The sequence below is a fragment of the Cetorhinus maximus genome, chromosome 4 (assembly GCF_964194155.1).
Source record: "Cetorhinus maximus chromosome 4, sCetMax3.hap1.1, whole genome shotgun sequence".
NCBI classification, from domain to species: Eukaryota; Metazoa; Chordata; class Chondrichthyes; order Lamniformes; family Cetorhinidae; genus Cetorhinus; species Cetorhinus maximus.
In genome coordinates, this window is record NC_135882.1 from 163,834,625 (window position 1) to 163,857,952 (window position 23,328).

Below are 23,328 nucleotides of genomic sequence, written 5' to 3' on the forward strand. Positions count from 1 at the left end.
TTAGCTGTTCTGGAGCAGCTTGGCTAGGGGCATGGCAAGTTCTGGAGCACAAGTCTTCAGTACTATTGCAGAAATATTGCCAGACCACATAGCCTTTGCAGTATCCAGTGCCATCAGCCATTTCTTGATAGCACATGGAGTGAAACAAATTGGCTGAAGACTGGTGTCTAGTGATGGCGACTTCTGGAAGAGGTTGAGATAGATCATCCACTCGGCACTTCTGGCTGAAGATTGTAGCAAATGCTTCAGCCTTATCTTTTGCACTGATGTGCGAGGCTCCCCTGTCATTGAGGGTGGGGATATTTGTGGAGCCTCCTCCTCCAGTGTGTTGTTAATTGTCCACCACCATTCATTATTGGATGTGGCAGGATTGCAGAGCTTAGATCTGATCCGTTGGTTGTTGGTTCGCTTACCTCTATCACTTGCTGCTTATGCCGTCTGGTACGCAAGTTGTCCTATGTTATAGCTACACCAGGCTGACACCTGTTTTAGGGAGGCCTGGTGCTGCTCCTAGCATGCCTTCCTGCACTCTTCATTGAACAGGGTTGATCCCCTGGCTTGACAGTAATGGTAGAGTGGGGGATATGCCGGACCATGATGTTACAGATTGTGTTCAAGTACAATTCTGCTGCTGCTGATAGCCCACAGTGCCTCACGGATGCCCAGTCCTGAGTTGCTGGATCTTTTTGAAATCTATCCCATTTAGCACAGTGGTAGTGCCACACAACACAACAGAGGGTATCCTCAATGTGAAAGCGGGACCCCATCTCCACAATGGTTGCGCAGTGGTCACTCCTACCGATACTGTCGTCATGGACAGATGCATCTGCGGTAAGCAGTTTGGTGAGGATGAGGTCAAGTATGCTTTTCCCTCTTGTTGGTTCCCTCATTACCTACCGCAGACCCAGTCTAGCAGCTATGTCCTTTAGGCCTCGGCAGCTCGGTCAGTAGTGGTGCTACCAAGCCACTCGGTGATAGACATTGAAGTCTCCCACCCAGGGTATATTCTGCACCCTTGCCACCCTCAGTGCTTCCTCCAAGTGATGTTCAACATGGAGGAGCAGTGATTCTTCAGCTGAGGAGGGCAGTACGTGGAAATGAGCAGGAGGTTTCCTTGCCCATGTTTGACCTGATGCCATGAGACTTCATGGCGTCCAGAGTCGATGTTGAGGACTCCCAGGGCAATTCCCTCCCAACTGTAGACCATTGTGCTGCCACAGGACATACCCAGGGATGATGATGCTGGTGTCAGGGACATTATCTGTAAGATATGATTCCGTGAGGATGACTATGTCAGGCTGTTGCTTGACTAGTCTGTAAGATAGCTCTCCCAATTTTGGCACTAGCACCCAGAAGTTAGTAAGGAGGACTTTGCAGGCTCGACAGGGCTGAATTTGCCATTGTCGTTTTCTGTGCCTAGGTGGATGCCGGGTGGTCAGTCTGGTTTCATTCCTTTTTTGAGACTTCGTAGCAGTTTGATACAACTGAATGGCTTGCTAGGCATTTAAGAGCCAACCACATTGCTGTGGGTCTGGAGTCACATGTACGCAGACCAGTTAGGAATGGCAGATTTCCTTCTCTAAGGACATTAGTGAATCAGGTGGGTTTTTACAACAATTGACAATGGTTTCAGGATCAATAATTCCAGATTTTTATTGAATTCAAATTCCACCAACTGTCATGGCAGGATTCGAACCCAGGTCCCCAGAGCATTACCCTGGGTCTCTAGATTGCTGCTGTACTACACCATCACCTCAAGACAGAGATTGATAGATTTCTAGATATGGAGATAGCTTGGGAAAATGGTGTTGAGGTAAGTGATCAGCCATGGTCTAGTTGAAAGGTCAAGCAGGCTCAAAGGACTGAATGGCCTACTCCTGCATTCCTATGTTTCACCTCATCCTGTCTAAATTCAGGATCACTTCTAACTCCAAGTTCTTGTCTAACAATGATCGAACTCTTTGGCTTTCTTTTCCAATAGACACAGGTTTAACATTGCCTCTTTTTGTGCAAGCAGTCCATTTTCTGTCGAGTAAAATCATCTGTAGCTGATTTAAGAACTTCATTGAGGTTATATCGATGCTCAGCTAAGAAGAACGGAATGAAAAGTATCAGGTTATGAATTTTCTGAATTATCGTTTTTCTGCCCTTCCTCCCACTTACTTCGAGCTTTATCTAATTCCTTTCTAGCAAGAGCAATTGCCTTGTCATTTTGAAGTTTTAATTTGCGTTCAAGAGCACATATCCTTCCTCATAGTTCTATAATGTCACCACTGGATTCAGCTTTTCCACTCTCCTTTAAAGCATTCCTTTCCTTTGTTTCATCATTAGCTTTGACTACTATTGCTAACGGCTTTGTCACACCTTGATTGTGCGTTTCCTGCATTTTTCATTCAGATGGCTTTAACTCGTCTCCAACTGCCATTAACTTTTTCTTTTAAGCCTGATGGTCCAATGTCCTTTTAATGCTAGCAGGCCAATTAGCTGACTGTTTGGACACATCCCTAGTCAAAACATTATTTTTTGCAGCAGAGGTACAAAAAAATATAATTGTTTTTTTAAGTTATTCTGCTTTCCTGTACAACCTCAGTTTCAACAGGTTTCCCAAAAACCACTGGAGACAGCAATGCCTTATCTCCAGTCAAGTCACTTCATAAGAAATCAATACCTTCAACAGATAAAGTCGGAACAACACCCACAATAACAAAACCAGTGACAAAGCAACATCTCAAATTAAACTTATAAAAAGGAACAGGTGAACAATTTCCATCAATACCCTAATTCAAAACTTTATTATTCAGCAAACTTTTTGGAGAGCTTCATGGCACCTACCACCATCAGTAACTGTGCCGCTCTTGTAAGTTTAAAGATAACAACTGACTTCACTGCCTCATTGGACAAAAATGGATATACATCACCCTTAAACAATTTCTATAGCTTTTTTCACTCTGATTTATTCCATCAGTAAATACAGAAGAACCTACCGGGCTTGTCATAAGCTTTACCCTATAGAACAGTATTTGCCAGGAGGACACTGTGCAACCATACTAATGCTACAGTCTTGCTTTTACACTTCCACCATTCAGAGTTCATGTGCCCTTTATTGTGACAAAAGCAGCACGTCAGACCCCTTGAACTTTACCTGAGTTCCGAACTTTCACTTCCACTAAACTGAGATGGGCCTTGGTCTTTACTTTTTCCACCTCTCTCATCATTGACCCCTCTCTCATTTCATTTTCTCTAGAAGATTCCAAAGTGAGGCTGTTTATACTAAATATTTTATGAGTTAACTCATAATCATATGTCAATACAAGGCTTCCCTTATTTTATGAACTCTGTAATCTTCCAGGTGAGACCTTAACCCCAAAGGGGTACTATTTTTGAATTCCTCCAACAATATCATCTTCCTAAGATTATCAAAGTTCTGTTCAACCTTTGACAACCTACACCACCTGTTGAACACCCATTTTGTTTCCCCTGGCAAATCCTACATAGGTCTTGCCTGTTCTTTTTCTCAAATTTCTAAATTTCTGCCTGTAGGCCTCTGGCATCAACTCATAAGCAGCCTTTACTTCCTCGTAATCACACAAGTGCTCTGCTGAAAGAGATGAGTACATCTCCAAAGCCTTCCCTACCAAAACACTTTGGAGGAGCATAGTCCACTGTTTTTTCAATCAATTCAGATTCATCGCTATTTTCCCGCATGACAAGAGTACATCTCTGCTCCCTGCTCACTAAATGTAGGTACTAAGTGAAAATTCCTTTCCAAAATTAAGAGTGAGCCTCACTTCTCCTACTCAACTCAGTTTTGCAATCAGAACTCATGCTCCATTTCATGTTTTTTCATCTCTTTATCTCTTTCCTCTCTTGCTAATTCCTCTCTACGTCAATCTTTCTTAGTTCTGTTTTCACAATCTTAGCCAGTTGTACTCGATCAATAACATAACTGATCCTTTCTCTCTCGTGTCCCAGGTACCGAGCCAATTCTTCAAGGATCCTGTCCCCCTTAGGTCATGATCTAATGTTAACCTGCAACAGCCTGTAAATTGCCTTTCCTCCACTGTTTCAAATCTCAGAGTCAGATCCTGTCTTTCAGCAAAGCCTTGAGTCTCAAAAGGTACTCATGGTGTTGCAAATACAAAGTTTATGATTGTTATGTTTTGGGACTCTCTAGTGCAGAGTAAACAGAGTAAAAAGGATAAATAAAAGGGGTCACGTAACTGCTCTGAATTCTGCCCGACAACAAGCTTGGGTGGCTTGGATGCCATGGGGACAATGAGGCCCAGGTTGATCTACTGCAAAGAAGGTGCTAGATAGTCACACCTTCAATGACCACTGCAGCTGTGCTGATGGTGAACAGAGGCAGAGAGAGAGAGGGAGGCAGGCAGAGAGAAAGAGAGAGGGGGGGAGCCAGAGAGAAGACAAGGCGGGCCAGAGAGGAGAGAGTGGTGGTTGGAGGAGGGGGGGGGGGGGGGTGGGGGGGGGGAGGCAAGAGAGGAGAGGGTGGTGGTGGGGCGATCGCGGGGCAGGGGGGCAAGCGAGGGGCGTGGGGTGAATTTGGTCATTGTGTGCACAAACACGTTTATGAGAGGGTGAGCGCACATGTGAGAGAGGGTCTAATAGGGAGGACAGGGTGTGTGTCTGGCTCATTCCCAGTCGCAGGGTTCTCATTCACCCTTACCCTCACACACTAACAGGCACTCTCACAATGGGTGAGGGTGAGTGAGTGAACACCCTGAGACTCAGAGTTAGGACACACACACTCTCACCCTTTCAAACTCGAATGGCCGTCTTTAATTACTCATTTTTTAATTATCAATTTATTGTGAGAATTTTTCTTGCTCAGCAAGTTGTTTCTAATCATAAGGCAGCATTTTTTTTCAAATTCATGTTTAATGTTGCGCCAAACCTTAGCTTCCTGAAATTTGCTCATCCATCCCCCAAGTGTGAGAAAAATTGAAGTGTAGCCCCCAACGAGGAAAGGTTGAACAGGCCCAATCTAGAACTAAGGGTCACTGTTTACAAACAAGAGGTTGAACATTTAAGAGAGAGGAGGAGAATTTTTTTCTGTCAGGGTACAGTCTTTGGAACTCTATTCCTCATAAGGCAGTGGAAGCAGAGTCTTTGAATATTTTTAAGGCAGCAGTAGGTAAGATTCTTGATAAACAAGGAAAGCAAAATGTTACCGGGAGTAGATGGGAATGTGGAGTTGAGGATACAATTAGATTAGCCATAATCTTATTGAATGGTGGAGAAGGCTCTAGTGGAAATGGCCTACCCCTGCTCCTAATTCATATGTTGATACCCTCAAGTCTCTTTGGGTTTCCATTCCTCATTCCTAGTTTTTCACCATTTAGGAAGTTCCCTGTTCTATTCTGTTGAGGACCAAAGTGGATGGCCTCACCTACATTAAAATATACTTGCAACAGTTTTGCACATTCACCTAACCTATCAATATCTTTCTATAATTTTATGCTTCCATCTACACTGCTTACAATGTCACCTATCTTTGTGTCATCTGCAAACTTGGATTTGTGGCTTTTTATCCCATGATCTAACTCGTGAATAAATATTGTGAATAGTTGAGGCCCCAACACAGATCCTTGGGGGTCACCACTATTTACATCCAGCCAATTATTGTACCTGCCCATTATCCCTACTCTCTAATTCCTACCAGTCAGCCAATTACCTAACCAGGTCAATAATTTGCCTTCAGTTTCAAAAGCTTTAATTTTAGCTACCAGTCACTTATGAAGGACTTTATCAAATGCCTTCTAGAAGTCCATATGAATAACATCCATAGACATTTCTCTAGCCATTACTTTAGTTACTTCTTCAAAAAAAATACAATCAGATTTGTTCGGCCTGACAAACTTACAAATCCACACCAGCTCTCTGATCATCTGAATAATTTCAAGGTATTCAGCCATGTTATCCTTAATTATAGACTCTAAACAATTTCCAGAAAACAGGTGTCAAGCTAACTGGTCTATAATTCCCTGGTTCCCTCCTTCACCCTTCTTAAATAAAAGGAATGGCTTGCAATTTTCCAATCTAAACGAATGGTTCTCAAAAGAACTCTGGAAGATTATAGGTCAGGCATCAGCAATGTTCTCACCTGCTTCCTTTAGAAACTTGGGAAGAAAAAGCATCTTGTCCTGTGGATTTGTCACTCTTAATGCCATTAGGAACACAGGAGCAGGAGTAGGCCATTCAGCCCTCCGAACCTGCTCTATCATTCAACTAGATCATGGCTGATCATCTACCTCAATGCCATTTTCCTATGCTACTCCCCTATCCCTTAATGTCATTAGTATCTAGAAATCTATCAATCTCTGCCTTGAAAATACTCAATGGCTGAGCTTCCACAACCCTCTGGGGTAGAGAATTCCAAATATTCACTACCTCTGAGTGAAGAAATTCCTCCTCATCTCAGTCCTAAGTGGCTTTTCCCTTATTCTAAGACTGTGTCCCCTGGTTCTAGACCCCCCAACCAAGGGAAACAACCTTTCTGCATCTACTCTGGGTCATGAAGACATAAAAAGGCTTTTCCTTAAAAGTGGTCCTTGAGCTACGAATGTGTGTGTGTGTGTGTGTGTGTGTGTGTAGCCCCCTTGTAACTTATGTGTGGTTCAATTCAAAAGTAACCCAGTAGACAAGCTTTAGTCTTAAACAAGATAAAGGTTAGTTCATTTTAAAACTACTGCTGAAAGTCATTTAAGTAAAAGTGATAAAGATATTAACAAAAAAACAGTCACAATGATTAAAATACAGATAAACAAAAAAAGATACTTAAAAATGAGATTTTCAAATCAGTGTCTGAGAGATATCTTTGCAGGCCAGTTGCTTGAATTCCTTCTTTCCGAAGTGAAGGGTTTGAAACTTGGTGTTCGGTTTAACAGTTGCGATGGCTGCTGCAGTCAGCTATTCAATTTGCCCTTCCAGGTGGACTCAACAGGTTAGCAGGTTTTTGGGAGAGGTTTCTTATTCCTCACTAATTCTGTTGTTGCGGCATTTGAAGATTGCCTGGACTCTTTCAGCAGCAGTTCAATTCTTGATACCTGCCTCTTTGTCCTCCCTTGGACAAGAACCTTCTCAGAAGTTGTTTTCTCAGTTCCTCCTGTGGTTCTGCACACAAATGGCTGTTCTCAAACAGACTTTACACAGTTCCAAAAACTTAAAATGGCTGCTTTGTTAATTTCGATGAAGCACTGTACCACCAGTCAATTAACTTAATTATGCTGATGTGCTTTGAAGTCCCTTCCTGTCTCCTGTTCCCTCAGAAGTAAAATGGCTTTTCACACCTTTTAGAATTCAATGGACATCCCTGGAGAGCCCTTTGAAAGAGATTCAAGTCCGACAGGATTTGAATAAAAACCAGAGGGTGCCATGTTGTCTGTCCATACTTCCGTTTTGAAAAAGGCTTTTAAACTCAATGAAATGATTTGAAAACAAAAATGTGCCTTTAAAACCGTTACCCTTAAAATCTGTAATATCATAATTACAGGTTCATGAGATCTGTCTAGCCCTTAAGAATTCTGTAAGTTTCAATAAAATCACCTCTCATTCTTCCAAACTCTAGAGAACACAGGCCCAGTGTCCTCAATCTTTCCTCATAGGACAATCCTGCCATCCCAGAAATTAATCTGGTGAACCTCCGCTGCACTCTCTATGGCAACTATATCCTTCCTTAAGTAAGGGGGACCAAAACTGTACACAATATTCCAGGTACGATCTAACCACAGTTCTATATAATCGAAGTAAGGCATCTTTACTTCTGTACTCAAATCCTCTTGCAAGAAAGGCCAACATATCATTTGCCTTCCTAATTGCATACTGCACCTGCATGTTAGCTTTCAGTGACTTATGAACCAGGACACCCGGTCTCTTTGGACATCAATATATCCCAACCTCTCACCATTTAAGAAATACTCTGCATTCCTGTTTTTCCTACCAAAGTGGATAACCTCACACTTATCCATATTATATTCCATCTGCCATGTTCTTACCCACTCACTTAGCCTGTCCAAATCCCCCTGAATCCTCTTTGCATCATACTCTCAATACAATTCCCATCCAGCTTCGTGTCATCAGCAAACTTGGAAATATTATATTTGGTCCCCACATCCAAATCATTGGTATAGATTGTGAACAGCCGTGGCCTATGCACCGAAGCTTGTGGTCCCCCACGAGTCACAGCTTGCCAACCTGAGAATGACCTGTTTCTGTTTTCTGTCCGTTATCCAATCCTCAATCCATGCTAGCCCATTACCTCCAATCTCAGGTATTCTAATTTTGTTTACTATCTGCTTGTGTGGGACCTTATCGAAAGCCTTCTGAAAATCCAAATACACCACATCCACTGGTTCCCCCTCATCTTTTCAGTGAGAAGCATCCTCAAACATGATTTTCATTTCATAAATCCATGTTGACTCTGCCCAATCCTACCATTATTTTCTAAGCGTCCTGTTATCATATATTTAATAATAGATTTTAGTATTTTCCCACTGATGTCAGGCTAACAGATCTGCAGTTCCCCGTTTTTTCTCTCCCTCCTTTCTTAAAGAATGGGGTTACATTTGATACCTTCAATCTGCAGGCACCGTTCCAGAATCTTTAGAATTTTGTAAGATGACCACCATTGCATTCACTATCTCTACAGCCACCTCTTGTGACAGTTCGGGATGTAGATCATCGGGTCCCAGGGATTTATCATTATTTTCTTTGTCACTGTTTTGTTTATGTTAATTTTGGTGAATACCCATCCCTAATTTCTTGGGATTTCCCACATGCTGACCTCTTCCTCTACTATAAACACTGACACAAAGTAATTATTCAGCATGTCTGCTATTTCCTTATTTTTATGCCCCTGGTTTCTCTTTAGTACTTTCAAAATAAATCCACCAAACCTTTCTCTATTTGAGCTGACACTAATGATGGTCACAACTCTGGGCAAAAACAAGTTGATGGCCAAGCTTTTGAAAGAGGCTGAGACCTTTGGGGGCATTCAAATATACAAAAGACAAATTTACAGTTAAATTTATGCTGGTAGTCTCACCTCTTTTCAGTTATTTTAGGTTATCCCGACTGGCCCTACAGGATTAGCTGCTTTCAAACGTCACTAGTAGCTTCCAGACGCTTTACTCACTGTTGATTTGTACCTTCCTACCTCTTCAGCTTTTTATTTTGCAACAAAAGGTAACAAAAATGTGAAAAAGTGAGACTAAATGGACAGAAGTGCAATATGGGAACTATGCCCAAGGTTGATTTTTTTTTAAATAGCAAGTATCAATATGGTGCACAAAGCATCTCTGACATACTGTACAACAAAGCATAGGTTTCCAGCTACAAACTTCTTTTTGTCAAAACCCGATACTTAGTTATAACAAGCAAAAACATTGGGAAAATCATCATATAATGACCTTGTATAGCAGCATTGACAGTGTTCTAAAGACAGTTTACAAATCAATTTTCTTGCACAAGGAACTCAAGATGGCAAGCAAAAAATTACTGAAAAGGAAAAAATACTTGACAATTTCCTAATTTTTGTGGAATCTGCTGCACAAAGGAAGCTGTGTAGTGAAGTCTTGTGTTTGAAGAAACTTAGTAAAACTGAAATGAAGCTTTAGTCTTATTGCTGGCAGTTGAGTGAAACAATCAGGTACAAATGTGCAGACTTAGACAAAGAGCAGCAAGACAATTTGACAGGAAGGGGCCAGATGTTTTGCTATGGGTATTTGAAATATACTCCCAATGATGCTTGGCAGAAGGGTTGAGGTGAACATTTAAGGTGAACAGCAAAAGAACCAATGGCAACCAGAAGAAAATCTTTTTTACGCAGCGAGTAAGCTGGGATGTTACGCTGTATAAAACATTTGTTGGGCTACTGGAGTTCTCATCACCTCATTATAGGAAAGAGGTGATTTGGATGACAGGGGAGATTTATGAGGATATTGCCTGGACTGGGGAATTTTATTTACGAGGAAAAATCAGAGAGGCTAGAGTTGTTTTCTTTGGAACAGAAGAGGTTGAGGGGAGATCTATAAAATTAGGAGGGGTCTAGGTAAAGCGGATAGAAGGCCTTATTTCCCTTGGTTGAGACGGCCATAGCCAGGGGCACAGATTTAGGGTAAGAGGCTTAAAGGGGATTGAGGGAAAATGTATTACCCAGTGAGTGGTGGGGATCTAGAACTCACTGCCTGAAAGGGTGGGAAAGGCAGAAACCTTCATAACATTTAAAAGTACTTAAATACACACATGGAGTCCCATAAGCTACATGGCTACAGACCAAGAGCTAGAAAATGGGGTTATGTTGGATGGCTACCTGTCAGCCAGCATGGACACGATGGACCAAATGCCTCCTTCCATGCTGTAAATTTCTATGATTCTATAAGTAGTTAGGATCTCGAATGCATTGCCAGGGGAGATTGATGGAGGCAGATTCAATCATGGATTTTAAAAGGAAATTGGATAAGCACTTGAAGAGAAGATATTTGCAGGGCTACAAAGAAAACGAGTGGGAGTGGGAAGGGTTGATTTGGTCTTGCAGAGAGCCAACACAAACACAATGGGCCAAATGTCCTCCTTCTGTGCTGGTTCACTGATTACAGTGACAGAACTATAATCTTATTTTTAAAAATTCTTATACCTAAATTGCAATAGTGACTATACTTCAAAAGTGCGTCATTGGCTATAAAGCACATTGAGGCATCCAGTTGTCGTGAAAAGCACTATATAAACAAAGTCTTTCTTTTTTACATAAATATATGCATGTGCATGATTTGAAAAGGAACAGGTTGTTTACAACTATTTTGTACGTGAAAATAATGCTCATGACATCAAATGAACACAAGTCACCTGAGGTCACACATTATTTTTTTTAATAACATTGTATAAGAGCAGCAACATGCTGCACCTTGCAGTGATGGGATGTGGGTTGGTAACTATGATCTTTTACACCAGAAACACCAAAACCCAAAGGCAGAGAGCTTAGGAGCCCAATTAGTTAAAAGTCTCCCGAAACATCAGGAAAGCTTCACTGAAATTGATGCACTTCTTCATCCTCCCGAAAGAACAATATAAATATTGTCTGTATTGTCAAAAATAAATAAATGACTGTCTTTCAAACTTCACATTGCAAATATGCCAAAATGAAGAACTCCATACATTATCCACATAGAGAGGGATGCTGTGTACAACACACAATGTAGCAAGAGGGATCCAAGATCTGCTTTGACATTGAAGGGTATAAATGAAATGAAAAATAGTCAAGGGATGGGGATTAATGAACGGCAGATTAATGTTTGCGCCACTACTGGCTTGGAGTTTAATCATTCACGGTTACTCAACAGTCCAAAAGCAACTCAGATCCAAGGTGAACCACCCTGAAGCATCCTCAATCATCCTCCACTTTCGCAACAAACTTTTTTTTTAAAAAAAAAACAAGCTAGACACTTTCTGCAGTGGGATTATGACACATTGAACTTCATTAATACATTAGCCCTTGGTGCATTTGGCATCCAAGAGATTTATTTTTTTGGTCCAAAAAAAAAAGCAAAGCCAGCTTTTCAAGCAATTTAAACGGTAAATGTGGTAACGAAAAATGCCCATCAATTTTTTTAAAAACAAAATCACCAAACTACCTCCAATTGCGGTGCAATAATGACTTGACGCACAAGTTCTGCAGGGCATGTGCCACACTTTAAAAGGATTTTTAATTTGCTGTCACGGAGTGGCTTCCACCCCCCGCCGCCGCCAGCTGATGCTGGATGTGCAGTTGACTTTAAACTTGGGCCCCTCTGGCTAAACACAGAGACACACACACAGCTTTCAGACAGACTGCCCCCCCCCCCCCAGTCTGCCTCCCTGTCTGGCTTCTATAGGAACACAAACACACACACAGACTGCAACAGCCACCGCAAACAACCATTTTTATACAACCCGCCGCTGGAAATCGGCGACTGACAGGATTATTAACAACAAACGTACAGTTGTGCTTCCGAATTAAAAACTTCCCCATTCCCTCCACTTCCCACCCCCCCCCCACAAAAATAAACCGTGGATAAATGCAGTGACAGCGAGACTCACTCTCTCTCTCTCTCTCTCCCTCTCTCTCTCTCAATCAGCCCCGCGGCTCTTGTCTGGCGTCTTTATCGCCGTCTCACTGACTGACTGACTGACTGAGCGGCGCTCGAGCTCCTCCTCCTCCTCCTCCTCCTCGCGCTGCCGCTCCTCCCTCCCCTCCCCTCCCCCCCTAACCGTCTCTCGCACACTCAGCCTCCGCGCGACCCCCCTCCCCCGCCGCGTGTCGTCACTCCATCTTCCACTACTTCGCTCGAGCTCCATTCAGACAGACGCGCGAGACATGCAGAAGGGAGGGGGGAGGGGGAGCCGCGCGGCAAGGACAAGGGAAAAGAAAAGCCCTTCCCCCTGTCTCTCTCTCTCGCTCGCTCCCTATCTCTGCCCCTCCCCCCTTTCCACCGAGCTCATCTCCTCTCATCTCGCCGCCGCCGCCGCGCCACCTGCAGGACGGGAAGGTGACACTACACCGCCTGGTTGCGCTGTGTGTCTTGCCAGTGGTTGAGTGGAGGAACCCTTGCGGGAATTTGCAAAAGTATTTCACCCAAAGCAATACACTTACATATTTGTTTATCTTAACTAGCTGTTCAGAGGAAAAATACACCGAGTTTCTATTTCTCGAAAAAGGAGCCTTTTCCAATTTGGAAAAAAAATTGATAAACATTATTCATTACAAAGGGTTGCTCCTCATATGGACTGGAAACGTTAACTCTGTTTCTCTCTCCAAAGATGCTGCCAGACCTGCTGAGCTTTTCCAGCATTTTCTAAATTTGTTTCAGATTTCCAGCATCCGCAGTATTTTGTTTTTATCTTATGGAATATCGGTTGGCCCTAGTGAGAATCCTTGGTTTCTCCCATCCTGTGCCACAGTCAATTAAGAACAAGATGGTCATCTTCATTTTTAAATTCTTCCATAGCTTTGTTGCATTGTATCCAAGTTTATTTTCTCTAGACATTTATATATCTACTTTCTAACTCTCTTTTCTGATGCCAGATTACTACAGGACTTGCGTAGAACAGAATTGAAAAATTTTATGGACAGCAGAATTTGTCCATCTGTTTGATATGAGATTGGCACACAAAAATGTTGATCTGAAAGAGATCACTGGAAACCTAATTATTTCACAGAAGAGGAAAAGAAAATGATTATTATATTCAAAATGAACATTGAAGGCATGGCTGCTCTGTTGGTGCGAAGTGATGGGCTCTGAAACCCCAAGAATATGAGCCAAAGGATTCTCAGCAGTCAGAGCAGAGATCTGAGCAGCCTGCCTCTACCTTTTCTCAAGCCACAGGGGTTGGTCCACATAGGAGTGGTAGGAAAAGGAAGGGTAAAGCTTTGTAGTTCCTGAAGGTAATGCACACAGGCATGTGACAAAATGTTATATTGTAATATTACTGTTCTTTAGGAGAATCACATTAAATTGATCGCCTGTTGCCTATTATTTTTTGGCGGGTGGCAACTCACCTTTTCAGTTATTTATTAATCAATGATAAGATATGAATTAACAAGAACCAATTGGAGGAAAGGGTGTACAATGGACAGTTGTTTAGTAGCAGGAATGCTTTGTGTCAGTAGGATTGAGGGGTTGATGCGACTGGATGTTGAACGTGGTTGTTACATGAGTCCAGTGGTAGTAACTAACTGAACCTTACACCTCTCCGGGAATCCCTGGCATCCCAAGCAGCAATATGTGTGGCTGGTTAGGTTACTGTTTAATCTCCTTTTCCCCTTCCACCTCCTCCTCAGAGCACCCACTCATTGTGACTGGCATCTTCACAAATGAGATTGACATAATTGCCAGTCCTGTGTCATGAAAATATAATAATTATCATAATATTATTGTGATTTATTGTAAAGGTAGGTTAATAGTGGGGTTTGCATAGTTTGTGTGCGTGTGTGGGATTTAATTGAATTGGAGACAACTGGTCTAGAGGCTTGGAGTCATCAAAAAAAGAAGCTAGGTTTGAAATGCTAAATATGTAAACATGGCTGAAGTTTTAGAATGTGAGGTGTGAGGAAAATTTGCATTTACAGATAAATTAGGGTAGTTTAAATTTCAAAGAGATGATAGGATGTTACTCCTTGCTATAAGAAGTTAAACCAAACTGTGTGTTTATTTTTCCCAAAGGTTACTGATAAAATTAGTACTATGGAAGATTTATATTATGAGAAAAGTAAAGTTGCAAAACATATGGGAACAATGGAATTTGTATTAAAAAGGGAGAAACATGTATGAAGGAGATGAGGTTATGTGTAAGAGGGGAAGGCAATTTAAGATCTAACACAAGTGAGAAAAGCCTCTGTGCATCAAGTTGCTGTCTATAGCAAACTCACTTTGAATTCCACTATCCAGGGTATTGTGTTGTTTTGCCTCGGTCGGTTTAAATCTATTTTTTTACTGTTGCCTTAACGGAAGTGTAACTGGGAACCAGATTAATTTGGGGTTTTAGGAGTTCCCCTCGTGGATTTGATCCGCCTGGCACACATCATCTGCCACGTCATAACACCTGGCAAACATCCCAACCATGACTTGCCTTATACATTTGTGTACAACTGACTGGGAGATCCTTGATATGTCTCCAGCAGCATTCCAGAAGGATCTAGAATCTATAGGTCACTTTTGTTTTATTTCATGAAGCCCAGATGGTGAAGTATAGAACCAGAGCCAATATTTATTCACTTCTAGTAGGCTTTATTTACAGAGGTACACATGACAAACATGCACCTCCTAACCCAACCACCATAGTTTCAGCCTGTTCCTATTTATAGGAGCACAAGTGAATTCCCAGTTAATGCCCACTACCTGTGTACAATTAAACCCACAGTTGATATATAGCTAACAACTTTCCCAGCCACTAATAAAGCATAGCCACCAGGTCCAGGAGGGAGCAGGTCTTCTTCCAGGAGGCTGCAGACCTGCCACCATCTGATGAGACAAGTTCAGTCTCCAGAGGTTTAAATGCCCAGTTTCAGAAAACCCAGGAAACTCATGCATACAGCATTAAATTTGAAAGGACAGTTAAATTCAGAGGCTCAGAGTCCTGTGGCAAATAAATCACCTCCTGACTCCCCAAACAAAGTCTGTTCACCATCTACTAGGCACAAGTCAGGAGTGTGATGGAATACTCTCCACTTGCCTTGACGAATGCAGCTCCAACAATACTCTCAAGAAGCTTGATACCGTCCAGGACAAAGCAGCCCATTTGATTGGCACCCCTTCCACAAACATACACTCCCTCCACTGACTGACAGTAGCAGCATTGTGTAGCATCAACAAGCTGCACTGTAGGAACTCACCAAGGCTCCTTAGGCAGCACCTTCCAAACCCATGACCACTACCATGTAGCAGGACGAGAGCAGCAGATACATGGGAACACCACCACCTGGAAGTTCCCCTCCAAGCCACTCACCATCCTGACTTGTAAATATATCACCGTTCCTTCACTGGGTCAAAATCCTGGAACTACCTCCCTAACAGTACTGTGTTTGTACCTACACCACATGGATTTCAGTGGTTCAAGAAGGCAGCTTACCACCACCTTCTCAAGAGCAATTAGGGATGGGCAATAAATGCTGACCAAGTCAGTCATGCCTATATCCCATGAATGAATAAAAAAAGCAATTTGCATATTAAATTAGTAACCCACCTCTCTTGAGGGATTGCACACAAACTACAGAATACACCTAGTTGAACCCAGAAGTTTGACATGTTGGAGCCAGCTTCGATCTGCTCTGACATTTTCGGTGAATTTAACTTTCCCCAGGAGCATCTAAACTCACATATTCTTCAATGTTGACACTCCCCGATGTCATCAGATGATGTCGTCAAGGGGTAGATGAAAATTAAGGAAGAGCCAAGGATAATTTGTCAGGAGAGTAGAGGGAATGGTGTGGGGATCAGAGAAAGAAATGATTAGTGGAAATGCTGTGGCTATGATTGAAAGGATAATAGTGGGAATCAAGCAAAGGCAGTCTGGAATGGCTAATGCAGGAGATGCTTTGGAGGCACATTGACTCCACATCCCAGAGAGATTGAGTAGGGCAAGGAGGGAAAACTCACCATAGTTACAGGGGATGAAACTTGTGACTTTTGATTGAGGCTATTTTGGTTTTTCTCCTTCTGTTCCCTGCCCAAAGGCAGATCCAACCCAAAGTGATGCAATTTCCACCACAGGTGGCCAAGGAGGCAGGTCCCAAATCCACCCCAGCTGGGACAGGGATTGAATACCCATGCTGTTGGCACCAATCTGATCCACACAAGCCATCCAGCCAACTGAGCGAAGGAGTCCAAGTTGCTGTGGCAACATACTCTTTTACATGCACTTTGTTGTCCAGAGCTCATGAATAGTGATGCTAAAGGCTCCAATTTTCTTTCCATCACATGGCTGATCACAAATCTCTCCTGCTCTTACTGGCATACGTTGGACGGATTTGCAGGTTGATGCTCAATCTGTTTGGCCGCATTATATGAACACATCCTCCTCGGGTGGGACTTGAACCCAGAGCTTCTGGCTCAGGGGCAGAGACATTTCGCCACAAGGACATTATGCCACTGCTTTTGGTCCTCTGTTATGGAAAGATGACTGGAGAGATTCAAACAAAGTTGCTGGACTGTTAGGCGCAACTTTGGGAACAATACATTCAGGGACTTTGGATAGGAAAGGGAAGTTAATTTGGGATCAGGACAGGGGTCAAAGATAGCTCTTTTAAGGAGGAAGGTGCTAACTATAAAGAAGGGAACAATTTACAATACCAGGCAGTGTGGAGAGCAGGAAGTGAAATTGACTGATCAGCGGTTTAATATGAATCAGGTCCAGGGAGCAAGATGTGGGTTTGACAGACAAGATGAGATCTTCAAAGAGCTCTTTGGTAGTGAAGAAAATAAGCTGAGGGTTATCCTTGTTCATTGCAATGATTCAGGCATACAGTAACAATTTACGCAGAGGAGAGTGAAGGTAGCTAACCCTTGATGTGGCTTAGCAGATCTATTGAAGGACTGTTAAACTAGTTGTGCATCAGATGCACTCTAGTCTGCACCACTTACCTGAATCATTGGGGCATTTGACGGCAGCAAATTTCTGCAGTTGCTTTTATTTTTATGAATGTTATTTTACCTAAATAAGATCTCATAAGTAAAGGTTCTTGATTCCTGTGGCTCATTGTTATGCCAGACATGTCTGTGTGTTTTTTGAACAATATTGGAACCTACCAAACCTTCAGGTGCAAAACGACAAAGATTCAGACATATGAAATAACAGCAATTGCAAGACTGCCATCAAATTTCAGCTTTGTTTTGGGCTCAGGAACTAGAGAACAATAGTTTTAGAATGTAATTTATATTGCGAATATTCAATAATTAGTGTCAATGACAATAATAAAAAGGTAAATTAGTTGTGTCTTTTTTTTCTCATTTTCATTGTTCTTCTGATGATTTACTGTCCATTGTTGCTCTGCCGAGACTTCAAGTGTTATGATGTGACAGATAATGTGTACCAGGTGGATCAAATCCACAAGGGAAACTTAATCACACAGTCACAACTGTTTTGCAATTTGTATTTTATTTCGAAATGCGTGCCTTGAATTCAGAAGTAATAAGACTACCGTGACTTCTGAAGTTTTTTAGAAAACTAAATTAAACATTTATTAACAAAAGAAAAGATTACAAGCACATACACAAGTCTATGAATTACTATTATAATAACTCCTAAAACCCTAATTAATCTGGCTCCCAGTTACACCTCCATTAAGGCAACAGTAAAAACAGATAGATTTAAACAGACCCAGGCAAAAAAAATACAATACCCTGGACAGTGAGTCTCAAAGTGAGTTTTATCAGCTTCGGTTCCTGTAGAGAGCAACTTGATGCACAGAAGCTGGAGGCTTTCCACACTTGTGTTAGATCTTAGAATTCCTTCTCCTCTTATACATAGCCTCATCTCCTTTATACATTTTTCTCCCTTTTTGATGTAAATTCCATTGTTCTGATGTGTCTTTGGAACTTTTCCCCTCTCATAATTCTTTCATAGTACTAATTTTATCAGTAACCTTAGGGAAAAATAAGCACACTGTTTGGCTTAGCTTCTTCTGGCTAGGTGTAACATCCTACCACCTCTTTGAAATTTAAGCTACCCTAATTTATCTATAAATGCAAATTTTCCCCACACCTCACATTCTAAAACTTCAGCCATGTTTACATATTTAGCATTTCAAACCTAGCTTCTATTTTTGATGACTCTAAGCCTCCAGACCAGTTGTCTCCAATTCAATTAAATCCCTCCCCCCCCCCAACACACACACACATACACACAGAAAAATTAATCCAAGCCCCACTATTAACCCACTTTTACAATAAAGCACAATAATATTATGAAAATTATTATATTTTCATGATACAAGTCTGTGATTGAGAAGGCAAGCAATCTGTCTGATCATAGTTCTCTGTAAAATCTAACTGTAACCTGCTAAAAGAAGATTTTGTTTTCTTTATTCTTTCATGGGATGTGGGCATTGCTGGTAAGGGCAGCATTTGGTGCCCATCCCTGATTGCCCTGCTGAGCCATTTCAGAGGACAGTTAAGAGTCAATTATATAGCCGTTGATCTGGAGTCACATTTAGGCCGACCAAGGAAAGGAGAGCAGATTTCCTTTCCTAAAGGATATCAGGGAATCAGATGGGTTTTTTTTAGGACAATCAATGATAATTTCATGGCCACATTCCTGAGATGAGCTTCATATTCCAGATTTATAAATTGAATTAAAATTCCACAAGTTGCTGAGGTGGAATTTGAGCCCATGCCCTTAAAGCATTAAACTGGGCTTTGGGATTATTAGTCCAGTAATATTACCACTATGCCACCATCTCCCCCAAAGGTGTTGGGGAATGCCAAGGCATGGCTCTACCTTCTAAATGTCCCATTTCCCATCTGCTCAGCAATTTCCTACTTAGCGTAGTTTGAATGATTGAAGCTTTAGTTGAAATTAGGACTGGGCTTTTTTCCATTGCTCAAATCTTTAGCGCTATACCACTCAGTTCCACCACACCACCCATCTGGAATGGTAATTGTGTAATGTGACTGTGAACTAAATTTAAGATAGGATGGAGTCCTATTCTGGTCTGTTAATTTATTTTGAAAATCCTTCTTTAATATGATGTCAATACATGTTGTTTACTAATTCCAAATTTATCTTCCAAGTATTTTATTTAAAAGTGTATTTGAAAAGTATCTTGTTAAACCTCTGGCAATTCTTGCCAGATTTACATGCTATAATGTAATCAAATAAAATTGTTTTGAAAAGAACAGAAAACATTTTCAAAATTGTTTTTATTTCTATCTGCCTAAACACATAATTAAAATGCCTTTATTTATTTTGTAAGTTTGATTTTACTCTTTGTTCGTAAACCCCCTGTACCACACATTATAGCAAAACACCCAAGAGCACAAGAAATAGGAACAAGAGTAGACCATATGGCCCATCAAGCCTGCTCTGCCATTCAATATGATCATGGCTGATCTTGGGCTTCAACTCCACTTTCCTGCCACTCCCCATACATCTTGATTCCCTGAGAGACCAAAAATCTGTCTATTCCAGCCTTAAATGTATTCAACAATGGAGCGTCCAGAACCCTCTAGGGTAGAGAATTCCAAAGATTCACAACCCTTTGAGTAATTTCTCGTAATCTCAGTCCTAAATGATTGGCCCTTTATCCTGACGCTGTGCCCCCCACATTTAAGCTTCTCATACCTGCGGAAACAATCTCTCAGCATCTACCCTGTCAAACTCCTTCAGAAACTTGCATGTTTAAACGAGGAGGACTTTAAACTAACAGAGGGGGAGAGGGTTCAGGTGAAGGGGGATCTAAAAATCCAAATAGAAAGGTTGAGGCATCAAAGGATTATAATGATGCGGGTAAAGACATTCAGAATAGGACAGGAAGGGACAGGGAGTTTAACAAAAATTGCACATCAATGAATAAGGTCATTGCAGGGAATAGAAGTTACAAAAAAAGAAATTAAAAGTTCCTTGTCTGAATATATGAAGAATCTGCAATAAGATAGACGAACTAATGGCCAAATAGAGATGAATTATTTAGATCTAATTGCCATTACAGAGACATGATTACAAAGGGATCAAGGTTGGGAAATAAATATTCCAGGGTACACAATGGGCAGGATTTTTCGCTTGGTGTGTGGGCGTGCGCCCGACACGCCCGAGCATGAAATAACGCTCCCACTGACAATTAAAAGGCCTATTACGGCCATTAAGTTAACAGTTGTGCTGAATTTTTTTACTGCCCGTTTAACCTAACGGCAGGCAGGCAAAAAGGCAAAGCCGCCTTTGCATTTTTTGGGAAACCTCATCCACAGACAGGATGAGGTTTCCTAAAGCAAATAAAAATAAAATAAAAACTTTACACTTAAATTAAAAACATGTCCCTGCTCATGTGACAGAGTCACATGAGGGGACATGTTTTATGACATTTTTGTTTTATTCATTTGTTTTTTTATAGGCAGTTCCGTGCCTCAGGGAGATTGAAGAGCTCTTTCGCGTGCATGCATGAAGTTCATGCTAGGCCCGTTTGCCCTCCTCCCCCTGCCTGCATAGACAGTGCTGAGCGCTACCGCTCGTGTTCCACGCTGGGCAGGCATTAATTGGCCCACCTGCGTAAAATCACGGTGCAGTGCCAATCGCGGGCTGCAGTCGGCTTCCCGACTGCCCCCACCCACCCCCGCCAATCAACCGCACCAAGGCCAAAATTCTGCCCAATATTTCAGAAAGACAGATGAAATAGCAAAGGAGAAGGAGTAGCTCTGATAGTAACGGATTTCATAAGGGCTTTAGAGAGAAAAGACCTGGCCTCAGAAGATCATGAAGTAGAATCAGTATGAGTAGAAATTAGAAATAGCAAGAGTCATGAAACACTGGTGGGAGTAATTTAGAGGCCCACTAACAGTGGTTATATTGTTGGACAGAGTTTTAAACAAGAAATCATTGGAACTTTTAACAAGGATAATGTAATAATTGTGGGGGACTTGAATTTTCATATATACTGGGACAATCAAGTTGGTAAGAGCGGTATAGAAGATGAGTTTGTGGAATGTTTTCATGATAGTTTCCTGGACCAATACATTTTGGAACCAACTAGGGATGGAGCTATGTTAGATTTAGTATTGTGTAACGAAGCACAGTTCATTAATAATGTTGTAGTAAAAGATCCATTGAGAAATAATGATCATAATACCATTGAATTCCAGGTTAAGTTTCAAAGTGACTTACTCTGATCACAAACAGGAATATTAACCTTAAACAAATCCAATTCCATGGGTATGAGTGGAGAACTTGCTAAGGTAAATTGGGTAAATAGACTGAAAGGTAAATGAACAGTTGGAAACATTTAAAGCAACAATTCAAAATGTCCAACAAAAATATATTTCATGGAAAAACAACAATTCAGCAAGAAAGACCCATTTATGGCTTACTCAGGAAGTTAGGGATAGTATCAGGTTAAAAGAAGAGGCTTACAATATTGCAAAAATCAGTGACAAGTTTGAGGATTGGGAGTGTTTTAGAAACCAGCAAAGGGAAACCAAAAAGTTGATAAAAAGAAAAAAAAATAGAATGTGAGGGTAAACTAGTCAGTCATATAAAAATAGATTGAACGAGCTTTTATAAGTATATAAAAAGGAAGAGAGTAGCTAAAGTTAACATTGGTCCATTAGAATCAGAGACAGGAAAAATTATAATGGGGAATGAGGAAATGGCAGAGGCATTGAACAAATATTTTGTGTCTATCTTCACAGTAGAAGACATAAGTTTCATTCCAGAAATAGACAGTAAACTAGGGCTGAATAAAAGTGAGGAAATTAGGGAAATTAATATCAACAGAGAAGAAGTATTAGAAAAACTCAAGGAACTAAAATGTGAAAAATACCCAGGGCCTGATGGCCCACACCCTAGAGTTCTAAAGGAGATAGCTACAGAGATAGTGGGTGCACTAGCTGTGATTTTCCAGAATTCATTGGATTTGGGAATGGTCCCATTAGATTGGAAGTTGGCAAATGTTACTTCACTATTCTGGAAAGGAGGGAGAATTAGCCTAATATCAGTTGTTGGGAAAATGTTGGATTCTATTATTAAGGAGGCATTAACAATACGCTTTGAAAAGCATAGTATGATTAGAACGTCAACAAGTCAGCTTGATTGGCACCCCGCCCACAAATATTCACTCGCTTCACCACCGACGAACAATGGAAGCAGTATGTACCATCCAGAAGATGCACTACAGGAACTCATCAAGGCTCCTTAGGCAGCACCTTCCAAACCCACGACCACTACCAACTAGAAGGACAAGGGCAAAAGACACATAGGAACACCACCACCTGGAAGTTCCCCTCCAAGTCACTCACCATCCTGACTTGGAAATATATTGCCATTCCTTCACTGTCGCTGGGTCAAAATACTGGAATTCCCTCCCTAACAGCACTGTGGGTATACTGACACCACAGGGACTGCAGCAGTTCAAGAAGACAGCTCACCACCACCTTCTTAAGGGCAATTAGGGATGAGCAATAAATATTGGCCTAGCCAGCGATGCCCACATCCTGTAAATGAATTTTAAAAATGGTTTTACTAAAGGGAAATCCTGTTAAACAAATTTATTAAGTTTTTTGAGGAGGTATCTAGTAACGTAGATAAAGAGAAACCAATAGATGTAGTATACCTGGATTTCCAAAAGGCTTTTGATAAGGTGCCATATAAAAAGTTAATAGGCAATGTAAGTGCGCATGGAGTTGGATGTAATATATTAGCATGGATAGAGGATTGGTTAACAGATAGGAAGCAGAGAGTGGGCATAAATGGGACTTTTTCAAGTTGGCAGTTGTGAATAGTGGGGTAACACAAGGGTCAGTGATGGGGCCTCAACTATTTGCAATCTTTTTTTAATTCATTTACGGGATGTGGGCTTCTCTGGTGAAGCCCATATCCCATGAATGAATAATTTTTTAAAAATCTATATTAATGACTCAGATGAAGAGACAGAGAGTAATGTATCAAAGTTTGCTGGTGATGCAAAGCTAGGCGGAAAGGTAAGCTGTGGGGAGGACGCAGAGAGGCTGCAAAGAGATATAGACAGGTTAAGTGAGTGGGCAACAAGATGGCAGATGGAGTATAATGTAGGGAAATGTGAAGTTATTCACTTTGGCGTAGAGAATAGAAGAGCTGAATCTTTTTTAAAAGGTGAGAAGC

The 23,328-nt window shown here is 41.4% G+C and overlaps 1 protein-coding gene across 3 annotated transcripts in view; it reads right to left on the bottom strand.

The window, feature by feature from the left end:
• ldlrad4a (low density lipoprotein receptor class A domain containing 4a) overlaps positions 1 to 12,202 on the bottom strand; it is a 457,749-nt gene extending 445,547 nt beyond the window's left edge. For 2 of the 3 annotated variants that reach the window (XM_078541086.1, XM_078541082.1), the window contains exon 1: positions 12,088 to 12,202. The gene's annotated coding sequence lies outside the window, so the exon portion shown is untranslated. The remainder of the gene's footprint in view (positions 1 to 12,087) is intronic. The other variant, XM_078541084.1, reaches the window with a different exon arrangement.
• Positions 12,203 to 23,328: the final 11,126 nt, after the last annotated feature.